The following is an 18,724-nucleotide window of genomic DNA, read 5'->3' on the forward strand; positions in this document are numbered from 1 at the left end:
ACTGACATAGCACTTAAGGATGGTCTGATTATGGAAGAATAGTGTCAAAGGAACCTGACATAGACCGGTGAATGTTAATAACCCACTCACCTCCATCCACCAAGCTTAGGCTTTGATGCTGGATGACTCTTCAAACCCTGTACTACAATGTTCCATTGCAGTCTTTGTTTAATTTCATTGCCAGTGTTTGTTTAATGTATGACGTTAAACAAACACTGGCATGACAACCACAGTAGATTATTCTTACCTTATATTGCAGTGCTTCTTCTTGCACGTGAGACTCAAGGTAACAAGACAAAACAAGAAAATGATTCCAAGGGAGAAAAAAAGATTTAAATTAATCCTTAACCCATAAGTAGTGATGTTAGGAGATGTGCCGAGGCTTCGAAGCATGTGTCGAGTAATGGAGGGGGCGTTTCCATGAAGCCTATCGAGGCTTGATTCACTTAGGGGAGGAGCCAAAAATGATGACGTCTGAAGCCTCGTTGCCTGGCTGAACCACATGACTGCTTCGGAAAGTGGTTCAGATTTTGCCGTGAGGTCTGACAGCAGAATAAACCCCTCAGGCTCTGTTCAAAATGTGGGTTTTTGATAGAGAGTTGTAGTCAGTCGAGAGTTTGGGTAGTTTGGATAGAGTTTTGATAGTCTGGATACTGGAGTTTGGATAGTGTTTATATAGTTTGGATTTAGTTTGGAGAATTTAGAGTCATAGACGTTTCTAGCCCATTTTTGGGGGTGCTGAAGCACCCCCAAATTGAATCCCAGCACCCCTAAAATTTAAAAGATTTTTATTTTTATTTTTTGTATTGCATGTCCTTCTTTTAACGAACCAGAAAAGTGTAAAAAGCCATACAGTACTTGGTTGATACGTAATGTTTTAACAACAAAAATACAGCACCCTCCTCCCCCCATCTTGCCTCAAAATGGTTTGATCCTGCTCAACTTTCCCAACTCGGGCTCTGAGCCTCTACTTGCAGAGCTAAGCGCTGCCCCACAGAAGGTAATGTGCCGTAGTGGTGTGAGTACCTGGTTTGAACTTCTACCACTCAGTACCAACACATTATTATCATTACCACTCCTCATTTTTGCTGCATTTAATCAAAGGTTACTGTTTATGTTGTTAGGTAGGAGTTAGCTTACGTTTTTTATAGTTAGCAAACGTTACAGGTGGTCAGTGTCTGTTTGAATTGGACTGAGAGAAGCTAGCTGTTGTGTCAGTGCATGAATTAATATTAAAGCCAAGGTGCTACTGACTAGCTAACTGACCGGATGCCCATTAACATTATAACTCCTATTGTGTGAGTGTGCAGACAGACAGCCTCATCATGGACATAAGATTGTTTTTTCGAAGAAAAGAGCCAGGTTCAGGTAAGAGTGTAAGATCAAATGGTTTATCTATCGAGTAATGTTGTAAGTTGGATCAGTGTATCAGTGTTTATATCTGTTATCAGATATAAAACACATTGTTTGGTTATTTGCCTTTAGATTGACATTACAAAGAGAGAGAGAGGACGTTATTTATTTGTATTCTTATTGGTATTTTTTCATATTTATATATTTTTTCCTCTAGCTGAATACAATCTATTTGTGTATGATTGTCAGTCCAAAGAGGAAGAGATGAAAAAGGGGAAGGAGAGGAGAGAGTGCAAAGTCAGGAAGAACCAGGTAAGAAAACAGAGAATAGTGGCAAGCAAAACAGTAACTGTTAAGATGACAAAGAAAAGCATTCCATTCACAATATAGTTTTACATATATGTCATGGAGGTTATGTGTTCTCCCCACATTAAATGCTTTCCAGAAGCACACTTAACAGATATCAGTGGACTTTATTCTAAACAGAACATCTTCATTACATTTTCTTAATTATCTATTTGTTTTTCTATTTGTTTAATTTCACTATAAAAGGAAGAGAACAAGGAGAGACTCTGGGAGATGAGAGCGTGCAGACCAGGGAAAGAAATGCTCTGCATCACATTTCAAATAAAAGTCAAAAAATAAGTCCTAGGTCCATTTTTGTTTTTGTTTTTTTGGTGCTTGGTATAGGGGGCCGGTTTACTCCAGAAACATACATGCTGTTTATGTGTATGTTGAGGAGCTGCTGTATCTAAATGAGTCGTCTTTTCCCAGAAATTAGGACAACGATATGTTTCTTTTAAGATTCCAGTGCATTCCTCCTTTGCGGTGATTCAGCATTTAAATAAACTTTATCAGATTGGATGGTTTAGTCACAGACCTTTTCAAAAAGTGTTATGCTTTTCTTTCACAAATGTGGGAGTGAAACTGCATTAAAACGTACAAAACAATGAAGAAATTGATCTTGCCTGGCTGGGCACCTCTGGGTGCTCAGCACCCCTAAACCTCTGATCCTAGAATCGCCCCTGGTTTAGAGAGAGAGATAGTTTGGAGATTTAGGAGAGTGAGGAGAGAAAGATAGGTGTACAGGATGGAGCCAACCAGGAAGTGGGAAATTTCCCCTGTGTGGGAACATTTAGATTTTTTTAACTCCTAATAAGGTAAGCTAAATCTAACACTATTACAGACACATTAGGTTTGCTTTTCAAGAACTGTATTTTTCTCCGTTTCTCATTTTATTCAAAGGTGACGTGTTTATTGTGTGTGTCAAAAAAAGGAATCGTTTAAAACCAGAAACTGTTGAAAACCTGTTACTTCTGAATAAAATCTCCCCTTTCCTGTATATCCTTGTCTAAGTTACACAAGCATATTCAGTACAATCTTCCTAGTTCCACAAGCACTTTCACTGTCCTCTGCCTGCATAAGGCCATGTCATTTTCCTAAGGTCACAGAAAGACATTATATGATACTACCATTTTGGGGAAAATTTACACACACAGAATACATCAAAATATATTTTATTATACACATATGTGATCATTTATCTATAGAAATTATTTGATCATACGTTTTTTTGTTTTTCATAGTCATTCCCAACAGCTATAATGAACAATGATTCAATGCATCAGGCATTGGTTCAGATACAGCCGCCTGTGAATATACACTTGACCAGTAGGTGGTTTCATGTGCTCATGAAGCTTCAAGAAATGAACCCTTTCTCGAACCAATTGGCTCAGATGGTTCAATGCCTCATGAGGCTTCGTCTCACCATCACTACCCATAAGTATTCAAACAAAGGCAAAAGTTTTGCAGGCATAGCCTCACCTCTCTTGTGAGGGAGTAAAATCTCAGCTCCTTGTATTTGGTGATCACTTCACACCCTCATCACTTCAGCCCTACCACCAGACAACATGGGGACCTTCTCTGTAACCTGGATGCAAACAAAACCCTAAACAATATCGCTATAGAAGCTACAAACTTACTGGCATTTCTATATATCTCCATATGAGCTAATCACTTGAAGTCGCTACTGCATGATGCATTTCAATACAAAAGAAACATTGAGAAAGAAAGAAAAAAACCTTCCACTTGGTCTGGTCCTATGATGTCACACTGACTTCACCAATACCATAAATTCGGGAAGTACTTGGTGGCCTGCTTCTAAACACTAGCCCTGTATGGTGAGTTAGAACAATGGAATCAAGAAAGACAAGTCTGAAAAAGGGACAATTAAGCCACATTTGAAATGTAACTTAAGACTGAAACTAATTAATTGCTGCATGTTTGTGTTATTTGTTGGACATAAATTGGAAGATAGCATCAGCACAAACAAACTTGGGATAGTGTGTGCTGCAACACTAGCGTGGTAAAATTAAAGCAAAACCAGTATTGTGTAATGTACAGAATGAAAGTGTCAAGGGACAAGTGGTTAGGGAAAAAAGAGAGTTCTTATCCACTTAGTCACCTAAACCTATTTTGAATTGCAGATTTGAGCTGGAAAAAGTTGTTTCTAATGATGTGGTCCTGCCCAAAGGTTGTAAATGAACACCAAGATGCAGCCAATAGTCTTTGGCCAACAGGTTTATGTGTGGCTCAGCAGCTGAACCAGACTGTAATGGATAGAGTGAGGACAGAATTATGTGTAAATGGAACACCATAGTCTGCCACAGGTTGAATTCCATCAGCTGCGTTGGATGTGTATTTGTCTCCATTAAAAGCACATGACTGCAGCTTGCAGCAGGGCCAGTCACATATTAAAACCACTGAGCACGCTCCTGATATGTGGGGGCGCACTAGTAGTGTAGTAGTAGGTGAAGTGCAGACTGCATGGGCAGGCAGTGGCAATCAGAAATAGCATACTGGTGGTACAGTGTGAGGCCTGTAGAATGTTACAAAATGATTACTAATACCAGGAACAAACCATAGTTGGTCCAACTGCAGAACAATATATACAGTTTCTATATCACCAAGCAGTGCTGCTTCAGCAGAGGCAGATAAGATTTCTAACCTAATAACATCTCTTAATGGTGTTTTTTTTATCTGCTAAAATACATATCATGGATGAAATCAGTTGCTAATGCCACAGCTCCACATCTTGAAACTGCACTGTCCCAATGACACTCTCAAAAACATGAACACCCCGAAGAGAAGCAGGAAAGAAGAGATGTGTTTTGCATTTGCTTGCAAAGTTGCCAAAAGAAAAACTGAGTCTTCTTTAGCAACACATGCACACTTGACAATGCGAACAAGCCAAAAGCTCATGATATCTTTTACTGTTACATTAATGATGTTGTAAAGAACAATTACTAAGTACATTAGAATACAAATTTAACAGCGATTGTGTACAATTTGCTGTTTTTCTTTCTCTTCTTTCTGTGTATGACTTAATTGCTCCAATAGGGGTGGATGGAGAGTGACACTAAAGGCGGTAAAGATGTAAAGTTACATCTCAGGCATTTTGTCACATGATGGTAGTATTTATATGGAAAAACACTTCTAAATATGTAATTTGGATAAACAGATATGAAGTTTTATGGGTTGTAATCAATGAGAACTTCAGTTAAACATCATTATTAAATATTGTGTGATGACATACATTATGCTTTTTGACTTTTTGTGCCATATATTGACTAAAATGTCTCAAGAATGAAGAGTAAACTGGTTGGTTTGACAAATGCACATCTGACTACCTGCCAGCTTCTGATGAAAAGTAGTGCACAGCCACTGCCTTTTTGATGGAATTATTTACAGCTGTCTTCCATGTAGAGTGCATCAGATGGGGAGAAACACCCTCCAGCATCTCAGTTAAAGGTGTGCCCCTCACCTAGAATTCACTTTGTGTAGTCGACCACAAGCTTCTGGCCAGCATCTGGTTGTGTCTTTGACCACTCCTCTTAACAGAAATGGTGCAGTCCAACAACCTTTTTTGGTTTTCCCACACAGGCTTGTTTTTTTTTTTCAGCATTGTCCCCAGTTTCTCAATGGCTTTTAAGTCAGACTTTGGGAAAGCCAGTCTAAAACCTCATTTCTAGCCTGATGTAGACATTTCTTTACCACTGTTGATGTGTCTTTAGGATCATTGTCTTGTTGGAACACCCAACTGCATCCTTGGCCTAACTTTCTGGCTCATCATTTCAGGTTTTCTTGAGGAATGTGGAGGTCCCAATTATTCTGTTTACTTCCACAAGCAGCAAAACATTCTTAGAGTATAACCACCATCATGCTTGATGTTAGATTTGATGTTCTGGGGGTCGAAAGACTCACCTTCTCTCCTCCTTATAGCTTAATTTTTGCTTCATCTGACCACAGAACTTTCTTCCAGAAGGCATTTTTTTTGGTCCATGTGATCACCAGCTCAAAGATGCATGTGTTTCAGTCATTCCATTACAGAAAATTAAGAGTTGTAGGGTCACTGAAAAATCAAAACTACCGTTATGTACATGGTCTTTACAAGTGTATGTAAACTTTTGTTCATGACTCTAAACATCTTGACCATGCCTGCGTCCTTTTTCCAGATCTGTTAAATGTCAAATAAATGGAAGACAATGAGTAATAACGTTAATGTGCTCTATTGATGGCAATTTTATTTACATAAATAGCACATTTTATTCCACAGACACCCAATGTGCTTTACATCGAAATGGAAAGTATAATATATAAAGTCATAAACATAAGAAAATGGGAAATATAGACAACATGAATATAGGAATAGAAGTAAGAGTCAAGTGCTCAGTCTGAATCAATAAAGCTTATACCTAATGTACATCAAATGTACCACACAGCAATAAAAAAAAAACATCAGCACAATCAAATGGAATCCCCCTGCGCACATAATGGCGCATGTAGCGATCAGCACAAGAAAGAAAACCAGCATTACAAATAAACACTCAGTAATTTATCATAAGCCTGGTGGAAGAGGACATTTTTGAGTTAGTCTTTGAATATGTAAACAGTTAAAATACACCTGAAGTCAGGAGGTATCTTATTGCAGAGAGCAGAACCAGTAACCAATTAAATGGCACTCTTTCCAAACTTGGATGTAATTCTAGGTATAGCTAGTAAGCCCTCTGCCTCATGACCTGAGGGAACTGATCAGGTTTTAATCAACTTGATGGATGTTTCTGCCAGTTAGAGAAACTATCAACTAATCAGAGATTATCCAGCAGGTATGTTAATGGCAACGTCTTCCTGGTTAAAAAGCTACAACAATGAAGAGCAGTGACAGGAACATAGCGACAGGTGTGGAATAGTTGGCTTTTTTGCTGCATGGTACTTTCACAAATTGCTCTTTTACCACAATGCCAAAAAATTTGCCTTAAAGCTTTCAAGAAATGTATCATTGTTCTGCTGTTAATGTCAGACCAATCTTGCAGAGGCAGTGAAAGACATAAAAGAATGTGATGGGCAGTCGAATAACAAGTGGAAAAAAATTATTTAAAGTGGCAGTACTGTAGGTATCCTTTTATTGGCTTCCATAAATTGTTTAATAAGTCCATGGATAGAGTTAATATCTATTCATAGATAATTCAATCCTACATCCCAAACTCTGCTTTTATAAAGCCCTTGGATCACACTGGCAGGTGTCCAGAAATGTTAACTGCAGTCACTTCCCTCCAGAGCTAATATATAAGCACTATAAACTCCTATCGTTCACCACTTTTCACTTTAAAACGCATGAAAATAAATGGTGCAGCGGCCCCAACTGCTTTTAGAGAACGCATTACTACCACAACTTACACGACACAAATACATCTAAGTTCATACAATTTGTCTTTATAATCATCGTCATTGCAGTTGTAGAAGGAACAAAGCTACCTCCTGCCTCTCAAAACTTGTCTAAAGCCCAGTGGAAAAGCTAAGTTTTAAACGTCTGATCTTACTTTTTCATTTTTCGACACATTTTTCAGTAAGAGAATGTGTAAGTCTCGGTGTTGCTACATTACATGACACCCAGTGCTAGTGCCTGGAGCAATACTGAGACATGCGGCTATAAACATATCATAGAGCCTTAGATTTATCCTTTCAATTCAAGAAGATTTACTGACGTGTCTGGTGAGGTGAGAATACAGGTGCCTTTGGTTGTAAATCCTGCCTCAGAAGCGTTTTTTTTTTCTACTGCCAAGAACTGTATTGCTACATTGGCCGCTAGCGAAGCTCCTGCACCTTCTCCAAAGACTCCAAACATCCATCCTATCTGAAAGATGTCAACATGTGAGCAGTGCACCATTAGTCCAGAAGAGAGGAGGTGGATAAAACTTATCATCAATGCACCATTAACCTTTAATGAACTGGTGCTACATTTCCAAGACAAAGCTGTTCTGAAACTCCCCTTTCCCAGGAGGTCGATTTCCTGTTGCAGTGCCTGTCCTCGCCAACAGGAATTTTGTACAGGACTGCATCGGATAAAGAGCTGAATTTAGATAGGGGAAGAATATTTACCTGAGTTTACAATGTTTGCACTCATAACCATGCAGCATTCTCAGAAAAACGAGGCCTTATTTAAACCTCTGAGGCATCATACGGTGATTTACGGTGTGCTCCGTGCTGGGCTGCGCTCATCAATAGAGGTATTCCGTCATGTCGGAATGGCTGCTGTTGATGTTGATGTGGTATTATTTTACTCATAAAACACCCCCACATGCTGACTATTTCAATGCTAATTATGTTTGGCTTATTTTTTATGTCTCTGTCTCAGTGGGTCGGCTCTGCTCACGGTCCCACTCATAAAGCGGAACCTGAGTCTTTTCAGTACAGCTCATCTCCTCACAGCACGTGCTGACCCATACTTCAAGTCCACCCCCGGGAACAGTGAAAAGCCGTACTCGTGTTTTGTTATGCTTTGAAGGTAACATCAAAAACGGACTTGTTTGAACACTAAATAAAATATCTGCTACATTGAAAGGGATATCATCTGAGCATGCAGTGAGTAAAATGTCCCTGCTGGTCTTGGACTTTTGAATGTGCTATTAGCCAGGAGGTAGTACACTGACATTTGGCCTTCAGAAATTAGCAGCATGCAGAGGAAAAACTGCTACCAGCTCAGCATGCGCTACTCCTATTTACCTACAGTGCTATGGATTTTCATTGGCGCTAATAAACAGAATTTAGGGATCCATTTTGTGTTTCACACATTCTAATATGGCACATTAAATTCTCCTGCTTTTCGCTCAGTGGCAGATGGATGCAACCAAGGGGCTCAGTGTGGATATAATGCTACTGTAACAAGGCAAACAGCACCAGCAGAAAAGGCTTGCTATCACTTGCTCCAGATTGGCAATCCTCGTCCTAGAGATTCTTGACAACCTGTCTGGTGAGGTGCAGTGTGTTCTTGTTTCTCTGTGACATGCTCGGAAATACTGTATTAGTGGTACAGCCAGAGAAAATCTGACCACAGATAGACATAGACTCTTGTCTGAAAAGTGAAGCCAATGTGCTTTAAGCCTGCATTCTTTCTAACAGTCAGCAGGGGGTGACTCTTTTAGGTTCAAATTGTATGGAAGTCTGTGAAACAATGGCTTTAGTGCTCACTTGATTTATACCTCAGTGGACATTTTTAAATGAGTACATGGTCTCAATTGCTTGTTTTAAGACTCTTTGAAGACAGCAACTTGTTCATTTTGTAAATTAGGGTCTCATTTAGAGTAAAATAGACAATAAAACAGGGTATGTTTTTGAACGGTAGGATCTTGTGATCGGCAGATTGATGGCAAAATGCTGAACTTGATACTTCAGAATGTAGTCTACGAAACAATTGGTGATCTTAAGGTTTGCTACATTCATCTTTTATGTGCACTTTATAGAAATTTTGAAACAGTAATATTTGTATCAAATTTGCTAATGTGACATTTGGCAAACTACAACAGTAAACCTGAGGCAAACTATACTTGAATGCCTGAATGCAGAAGTATTTACAGTTGTTTTGAACCCTTGAAGTGTCAGTGAAGCCTGTTTCTAGTTCAAATGGGGATAAATTTTGGAAAATATGTTGTGCTAGCTTTTTGTACTCAAAAATAGCCCATGTTCCAGTCCAACTCAACTGCATTCTTGATGGCCTTTTCTAGGAAACATGTTTCCTGCTGGATGTCTTAGGTTGTGAGTTATCACAAATGTGTTTCTCACAACATATCATTTGGTTTATTGCTTTCCCGTCACTCCATTTCAGCCAATCGACCATACATTAGATGAGGCGGGAATCTTCATCTTGATAACCCAGGGAATTTAGAAGCTTTAAACATGTGGTGAAAGGGTTGTATTTTAACCAAAGCCATGGAATTTGTCTCAAACTACCCAAGTAAGTTGGCGATCCAAACTTTATCAAGCTTAGATATGTAGTCAACATTGTAAAAGTCTCAATCAAAGCTGGATAGTTTCCTAAACCTGTAGTGATGTAGAAGCATTTTGTACAATCTCACTGTCTTCTTCTTAGTGAAAAATGTAATGTCTTCCAAAACTAATTACATTTCCTTCAAAACTTAAATGAGAAAGCAGTTTAGTTGTATAGGAATTAAAGTTTTGGGAAACAGGGCTGCAAAAAGAGTTAAGCACCGTATTTGACACTTATTGATCCAAACACCTGACATTAGCCAATATCTGCTAAAATTATCTCAACAGCTACACAGAGTATTGCCAACTTCCCTACTTTTAGCATGAGACACTCACTGTCTGGCTCAGTCTCACGCTACCTAAAATGCTACACCAAAAAAGAGAAAATCTAAAATCACCAGTGTTGAAAAATATGTAGGTTATAAACTTTCACATTCGACAAACATCAGGATTTTTTTCACATTTTACCACCAATTGGTCCATAAACATCACAGAGAGCACAACAGTCACAGTTTCGTGCTTTTAGTTGACAGGATGAAACTTCTTCTATCTAACTATCTTCTACCTCATTCACCTTGCTGTACAACTTTGCATCTATGACTAATGCAAATGCCCCTAAAGACGCAACCATACAGCGATGAAGACAGAGTCCGTAACAGATTGGATTAATGAGACTCCTACAGTAAAATAATCCAATTCTAACAAAACATGACGATGAAGTTTAGCTTCCTACTTCCAGTTGTTTGCAGGAATCTTTGCTCCAAGCTCTTTTTGCTAAATATCTGCCGTGTCGTACAACAGCACTAACTTCATTAGTTATTTAGAAATTTAAATGATCCTGCACGTGGATATGGGACTAATCATGATCTAGCAGTAAATGACAGTGTATGCATTCCTGCTACCTATTTATGCACTTTGTATTTACTTATTATGCATAAGACATTATTGACTAATTTTGCTGCAAATTGGTGTTGACAATAAAGAAATTCTATCCGATTATCCTCTTCCTTTACTTCAGACAACTGGATTGCCACATACAGTCACAGTTTATATTCTATGCTAAACCATTTGTTCAGGTTGAATCCTAAACTCCATCTCGGGTGATCTGAGATTCTTATTTTACGGTTAGTGAAGGTCTGATATAATTACTAAAGTTAAATTAAATGAGGCAGAAGCAACAAAAATTCTGGCTGTGTAAAGTTGAAAAAGGCGTATTGTATTGTTTGTATTTGAATTTTGCATCCAACCTTTAACCTTTTTGTAGTCTATGCTAAGCTTTGTTGTTGAATTTGACAGCATGCAATGTATATGTATAATATATATATATATATATATATATATATATATATATATATATATGAATATTAAATTGTTTAAATATACACTGACAGATGAAATTTTTCCATTTTTTTTCCAATCAGACCAACAAAAAATGAGAAAATAGAGGTTTTAAATGTGCATTCAGACTGTTCCTCTGAGAATCTGAGAAATTACATGTCGAAAAGCCTGTATTTTGAATTCGGGAGGCAATTTGTTTCCATATATATCTGTGTGCATAGTGGCATACTGCAGCCAGTCAGGTCAGGCACGGTGCTCTTTTTGTCTGCTGCAGCCCCCTCAGTAGCCACAGTGCACTGGATAAGCTGAGGCTGATTCCAGTCTCTGTGAATGAGTAGATAGGGAGGTGAGTCTCATATCTCCATCCTGACAGGCTCAACACACCCCCGCCACCCGGGACTCCACACCAATCATCCCTGATAGCACACGACTCACATCTCCCCTCATGCACTCAGACACAGACACACACACACAAACACACTCGGTACCACTCGGTGAGACCCGGCACTCGCCTTTTTATTTAAATGTGATAAATATTTAATTTGTGAACGTGTTGTGAAAGATCACACGAGCACGCACAAAGGACCCTCAGCTGAATATGCAACGCTCTGATAAATATTTCAGTACTCCATTTCCCCAACCCCCGGTTGACTCACCAAGAACCTGGAGCTGATCCTGGCGAGAATTAAACATGTTTTCCTTGCAATATTTATTCAGTAAAAACAGCCAGCGCTTTGCTGATTTGCTGATTTCAAGAGGTTACTGTGACTAGGGGTTGATCTTTCGTCCATTTAAAGATGCTGGCTTTAATGACATAATATATCTTCCCAGCTCTCGCTCTCTCATGTAGGTTAGTAGCTCAAGACTAATAACACCAATAATGCACCCACTAACATAATATCCCCCCACTGCTTTCCAGCTCCTATAAATAGTATCATGCACACTGTAAACTGTGCCTCTCTTTTTCTCACTCACATAGGTTACAACACCTACATTAAAGTGCCACAATGGCCCGTAATTAATTTATTTTTCCTACAGAGCCACATCTGAGTTTACTTGTATAACAAACAGTCTTAAGCCTCTAATGCTAATTCTGAAGGCCGTCTTTGTTTAACGTTACAGTTTCACAGTTATTTCTCCACAGGGAAGGTAATGAAACAACTTAGACCTTGCAAACAACATAAACCATGATTTCACCTCTCCATCTAAAGATACATTTCATTTGCCACGGCCGGGGAAGAAAAAAAAAGCCACAGTAAATAAAGAACACCAGTAAAACATCTTCAAGGACAATCCTTGGCTACAGAAACCCTCCCTCCACCCCTGCACTTATCACATTTAAATGGAAAAAAAGACCCAGTAATATTCATTTTGGTGTGGTGAAAAGTCTCATACCCGCCTGGTGTGGTGCTCTTCCTTGTGTGAGACAAATTCATCAATAAAGCAATTGTTTAAGCTCCCAGTAGGTTCCAGCACGGGCTGTAAAATTTATGAGCAGCAGTACAAACAGACAGTGGATGGATCGAAAAGGGTCCCGGAGGCAGCCGGAAGAGAGTCCTTAGCAATAACAACACAATCAATCACTTCCAACACACGTCACATCCAACCCCAGGTTCCCCAGCAGCAGATTCAAAACATATTCCCACATTCACATGATTGCAGCTCTGTCATCATATCGTACTGTTTTATATGTGCGAGGGTATACAGCCGTGCAGCGTTAATATGCTAATATCTCTCCATCTACAGTGTCTGTCTCGGGGTTATCCAAGAAGAGGCTGTTGTGTAAATAAATAGGCAATTTTGAGTATTCTTCTTTTAAAAAATCTCTTCATTCCGTTGTGTTTAAGTGTGGCGGGGCAATTTATTGTAATATACGGTGTTTCTCGCTGACATTTAGGTGTGAGGGGAATAAACACATCCATGAGTATTATTTGTACAGAGTTTATACAAAGGTATTCTGCTTAATCAGGATTTTGTGTATGTTTTGGTCCACAGAAAGCACTACGAAAAGTTCAGCACCTGACTTGAATAAACCCAACAAATCAGTCGTGGCTAAAGTAGTTCTACAAAGGGCAGCTCAAGTTCACGCAATCAGGCTAATTCGATACGGGGTCAAGTAGTCGACATAATTGCATGTTCGCACTATTCTTGAGCAAGCCTCGGGGTCGAACGTGGATAAAATGGATCCACGGTGGCAAACAGCAGTGGTGCACAGAGAGTGGAGAAGCTCAAACCCAGCGAGAAGAGCACCACTTAATAGTAGAACATAGAAAGAATTCAAACATCTACACCCAAGGAAAAGGTGATACAGCTGCCATGAACAAAACCAGAGATAGGTCATGCTATTTTTGCCACAAATGTCTGTTGTTGTTTTTTTGTTTTTTTGTATCTTTGTCATGACCTATGTAAAATTAGGCTCTTCCTGATGTATGATTCATGCTTGAGGGTGATTCATCACCAATTCAATTTAACAATGGCAATGGCATGAATGCTGCTAATGGCGTCAACGGTGAAGCATTGCAGCTTAATATCAAAACAAGAAAAATATTTTCTTATTGAGCATATGTTGTCACTGCACAGCAGGTAGCATAAGCTATTTTTCATGTGTTTCTTTAATGTTATTTTTAGTATGTACTTGTTGTTTTTGTTGTTTCTGGGCAAATAAAAAAATGAAAAAAGCTCCCCAAAAGTCCTGTGTAAATACAGTTATAGCCCACAAACTGATTGGGCACAATAGAGAGAATGTTTTTCCCCTTTTTATCACTTTTTTAGCATTGAAGCATGATCAGTTTAATTAGACTTTTTTAAAACAAGAATTTGCAAAAAGAAAGAAAGGAAGAAAAAAGATTCTTTAATGTCAAAGTGAAAACAGATTTCTACAAAAGTAAAAGCAATGTGAGTTCATTAAATATTTGTGGATAAGTCTCAATCAGCCTTGCACATCTGGACACTGAAATATTACCACATCCTCTTTGCAAAGCTGTCAGGTTACATGGGGATTGTGAGTGAACAACACGTCTCAAGTCCACCCACAAATTCTCAATTGGATTGATGTCTGGGCTCTGGCTCGGCCACTCTTGAACATTCACCTTGTTGTTTTTAAACCATTTCTCGGTAGATTTTGCTGTGAGCTTTGGGTTATTGCCTTGCTGGAAAACAACATCTTCTCCCATGTCACAGGATTTTCCTAGACTTTGCTGCTTTCATTGTGCCCTCTACCTTCACAAGCCCTCCTGGGCCTGCTGCAGAGAAGCAGCCCCACACTGTGATGCTGCCACCAGGGAATAGTGTGTTTGTGATGATGTGCAGTGTTTGGTGGCCACCATAGCACCTAGTCCGATAGCCAAAAAGCTTAATTATGGTCTCATCGGACCAAAGCACCCCGTTCTAGTTGATGTTAGAGTCTCCCACATGCTTTCTGTTGACTTGAGATTTAATACATTTTTTTAACGATGTCTTTGTAGTTGTCATTCTTTCTTAAACCTTTGCCTTTTGAAGAACCTAGGTAAAAGCTGTTGTGTGTACAGTCTCCCCTTTCTCAGGCGCTCAAGCTTGTAACTCCTTTAGAGAAGTCATAGGTGTCTTGGTGGCCTCACTCACTAGTCGCTTTCTTGCACAGTCACTTAGTTTTTGAGGACGACCTGCTCTATGAAGATCCACGCAATAGTGTCATATTCCTTCCATTTCTTAATGATAGGTGTAACTGTAGTCCGAGGTATGTTCAGCGACTTGGAAGTTGAAATTGTAGACATTTCTTGCAGTACCTTCAGGGTGCAGCTGTAACCAAATGTACTGATTCATCAGTGACTGACCTTCCACATCAGCCCGATCTCACGAGGATTCGTGAAACTGTTACGTAAATTTTTGTTTCGGTTTCGTGCGCACCAACACGATTTCGTCATGTTTTTCGTGCCGCTCACCACGAAATGCGCACCAATGTATTTTAAACGGCGGACTTTTCGTGCCACCCAGAACGTATTTCAAACGAATGTGTGTATTATATTTTTAATGTAAAACCATGGCGAATCCAACGCTATATTTTGCATGACATCGTCCCTAACCATAACCCTAACCATAACCCTAACCATAACCATAACCACAACCTAACCATAACCCGGTGGTACACTTACCAATTTGCATAGGAATTTCAAGAATGTCCGGCGGCCGGCGGCCGCAAACGCGATCACACAAGCAGTATACGCCGATGAACAGCTTAGATCGTCATGAATCCGCTGGTATAAACCACTTTCAGCTGTGATTACCACAGCGGGTTTCGTTGTGAGCAACACGAAAAACATTTCGTGGTGAGCGGCACGAAAAACATGACGAAATTGTGTTGGTGCGCACGAAAAAGAAACAAAAAATTTACGTAACAGTTTCACGAATCCCCGTGAGACCGTGTTGTCCACATACAGGTGTCTTTATACTACAATCACTGAGACAAATTCACTGTACTCACATAACGTTTGTTTCACCAACTGTGGTACTTCTAGCACCAACTGGCACCAATTAAAGGCAATTAATACTTGTGCAGTGACTTGTTTTGTTTAATTGATCATAATTCAGTGTTAAAAAAAAACAATAAAAAGGGAAAACTTGCAAGGGAGGTAAATACTTTTTATATTCACTCTAAATGACTACCCACTTATTCATCACCTTACGTAGTTTTTGATATTTTATAAGCTTCTGTTTTTGGACTGAAACTGGTTACTAAAGTCAAGTATTATGATAGCACACTGCTCAGTGGTAAAACTGGCTTTCCCATCAGGTCAGTATGATAGAAACTCTGGTCAGCCTGCTCTAGGCCAAAATAGTTTCCCAGCAGAAGTTACCACACTAGCTGTTTATAAGCTATGCTGAATTGGCTTTCTGTAATCAATAACATGAAAGTAAGTCAGCCTAACTTAACCCTCATGTTGTCCTGCGGGTCAAATTGACCCGTTTCAGAGTGTGAAAATGTGGGAAAAAAATTTCATAGCGAAACTTCTGATGTCTACATTTTCGACAATTTTGGGAAATTTTTGAACTTTTTTTGGTGGAAATAAAGAAAAAAAATGTCTTTGCTTCGCTTCATTTTGGTTGATTTTTTTCTGAATGTTCTGAAAGAAAATACAAGAACTTTTACTGATATATATGTAATCACTTTAGATCATTTTTTTGGAAAATATTTACAAATAATACTTTTAGAGGAAGCTTTTAATGAATTATTCCATTTTTTCCTGATGGTTTTGCAAATTTTCAGAAATTTGAGGAATTTTTTTGCTAAATTTTGGGAATTTTTCAGACAAGGAAACAATATTTTTTTGTGCCCGTAAATGAAGACAACAGGAGGGTATATATATATATATATATATATATATATATATATATGCTACTAATAATAGACTTTATGGAACATGCCCCACATTTGCCTGAAAATATATTGAAACTTTTTAATCTCAGAAAATCGCTCATGCAGAATACCTAAGACTGCTCTAACTTCAGTCCTTTCACTGAAAGTATTCTCCCATTTTGTGTTACTATTTCTCCAGAATTTATTACTGTATTTTGCTCGCAAATATGTAAATTTTTGGCATACAAAAACCATATCGAGATATGATTAAAACACAATTCACACATGAGGGAATTTATCCTGAATTTGTTATTAGCTCAGCAAACAAACAGACAACACATAAGAAAGGAGCCTCATCTTCAAAATCCTGCTCCATAGTGTCACTGGAGGACAATCGTTGTGGTATGGAACAAAAACAAGCGTTTTCGTGTCTCATATTCGTCTTCATTTCAGTATAATACTGTGGAAGCAATACATTATTTAGATTTTTACTAAAAAATATGTTTGATATTCTGTGTACAATGTAACTAATAATTTTGAAATACAGTACAAGATACATGACTGTTGTAGAATGTAAGTTGCTCCTCAGTTACATTGTATTTTTTATACGTGACACAAGAGAATCACACTGCAGAATATACCAGTTATCGCCTCTTACTGCATTCAAGCATGCCTCAAACTGCATTTAATCATATTCCTGTCTGTCCACTATCCCTCGGTGCACTCAGTAAACTTCTTGAGTCTCCCTGTTCACAGTCTTCATGCTTGGAGAGACACATGGAGGGCAGATTTGCCTCTGGCAAGCTCATAGCATAAGCCAAGAATCTGCTCATTATTCTTCCCGTACAACAAGTAGTGTGGCCCAGATGAGATTGTCAGGACAACAACCTTAACCCACAGAGCCAGGGCCAGATAGCCTCCTGATCTATGCACATGAATTTACAGTGAAAGCTGAAATAGGGGAAGAGCTCTGCAATTTCAGCTGGATGGCAGGGAAATAGTCTATGTATTAGGTAGCATTCACTGCTTTTTTTTTCTGTCTTCCCTCTAACAAAAGTGAAGAGACATTCTGAATAGTAGAGTAGAATTCTAGATCTATATATGCACTTGTAAATGAAATCGCATGTCATGCCTACTTAGTCCGCAGTGCTTTGTCATTATTGATGTCTTTTCTGAAAGATTAGTGTGGCACCGTTCCTTTGCATCTCTCACAATGCGCTCAAAATCACAGACGCTGCTGTATTAATCATGTGGCAGTGTTCTTCAGATACGAGTTTCCTCATCCAGTATGCACACTTCAGGTTTGATTCCTAAAATATTCAGCATCTGTGAATCTCTTTCGCTGACATGTTCATGATGGTTACATGCTGTGTTGTGTTATCAACTAAGATTAATGTCTGCATGTGAATATGACTGCCCTGAACAAGAATTCCTGCCTGGAATGATTCACAAACACGACAAAAACTCATTTTTTTTTGCGGTCGGATTACCAAATATCACACCCACATGCAACTCCAAATAAAACATTTCAGAGCCTCCACACTTCTGATCAAATGTTGGTATCTCACAATGCAGTGTTGTCTGTGCTGCTGCAAGATGCTTTTTGTGATATAAATCACAGGCTGCTATAGCGCTGTTGGTGTTTTAAGTGTTCCAAATCATAGCCCACACAAAGTGGTATCCACAAATATCAAAACACAAATTACAGACTTGTGTTCTCGCTTTAAACAAATCACAGAAGCAGATGGTTAAAAAGCAACTTGTAAGCTGTATTTTTTTATGAATGTATGCATTTGAAGTAGAAAATCCACTTTGAAAATTAATGTTTTGCTTTAGTTTTTTTTATATAGTTCATATCAGATCACATATGGAAGTCAATTTAGCAAAAGCATGCTTTGCCTCAGGGAGGCTGTAGTGAGTTTGAGCAGTTTTTGTGTAAAGTCACTCTCTTTGTAAAGACATGGAAGTTCACTGTTGCAACTCTAACTTGAACCGCTCAGTAAAATTGTGTCACCCTGTCTCATGCTGGACAGAACAATGTGGTGTTTTGTCTGACCAAGCAAGCTAATCCTTTATTTCCTCACATGTAAGTAAGTAATACAGTAAATTGGAAAATGTTTATACTGAGTGTTTCTGTAAAACATATGAGTCATAGGGTATGTCATCTGTTTCCCATGATTCAAATTTGAACTCATTATGCTTAGCACTTAGGGTTAGACTTCAACCATACTCCACCGTGATTATTTTCACAAAAGACACAGAACTTGGGATGTAAACCCTGGTCTCGCACTTTCATCATGCACCTTCACCAACGTCTTGTGATTCTTGTGCAGTAACACGTAAATGTAGCGCTTCAGTCATTTGAAAAATTGTTGCCTG

The 18,724-nt window shown here is 38.8% G+C and overlaps 1 long non-coding RNA gene across 1 annotated transcript; it reads left to right on the forward strand.

Moving 5' to 3' along the window:
- The first annotated feature begins 952 nt into the window (after window positions 1-952).
- LOC127534140 (uncharacterized) lies at window positions 953-2,295 on the forward strand. Its single transcript, XR_007942137.1, has 4 exons — window positions 953-1,018; window positions 1,311-1,368; window positions 1,571-1,665; window positions 1,906-2,295. It is a non-coding gene; the product is annotated as an uncharacterized LOC127534140 (long non-coding RNA).
- The last annotated feature ends 16,429 nt before the right edge of the window (window positions 2,296-18,724 follow it).

Source organism: Acanthochromis polyacanthus, chromosome 5, assembly GCF_021347895.1.
Source record: "Acanthochromis polyacanthus isolate Apoly-LR-REF ecotype Palm Island chromosome 5, KAUST_Apoly_ChrSc, whole genome shotgun sequence".
Classification (NCBI taxonomy): Eukaryota; Metazoa; Chordata; class Actinopteri; family Pomacentridae; genus Acanthochromis; species Acanthochromis polyacanthus.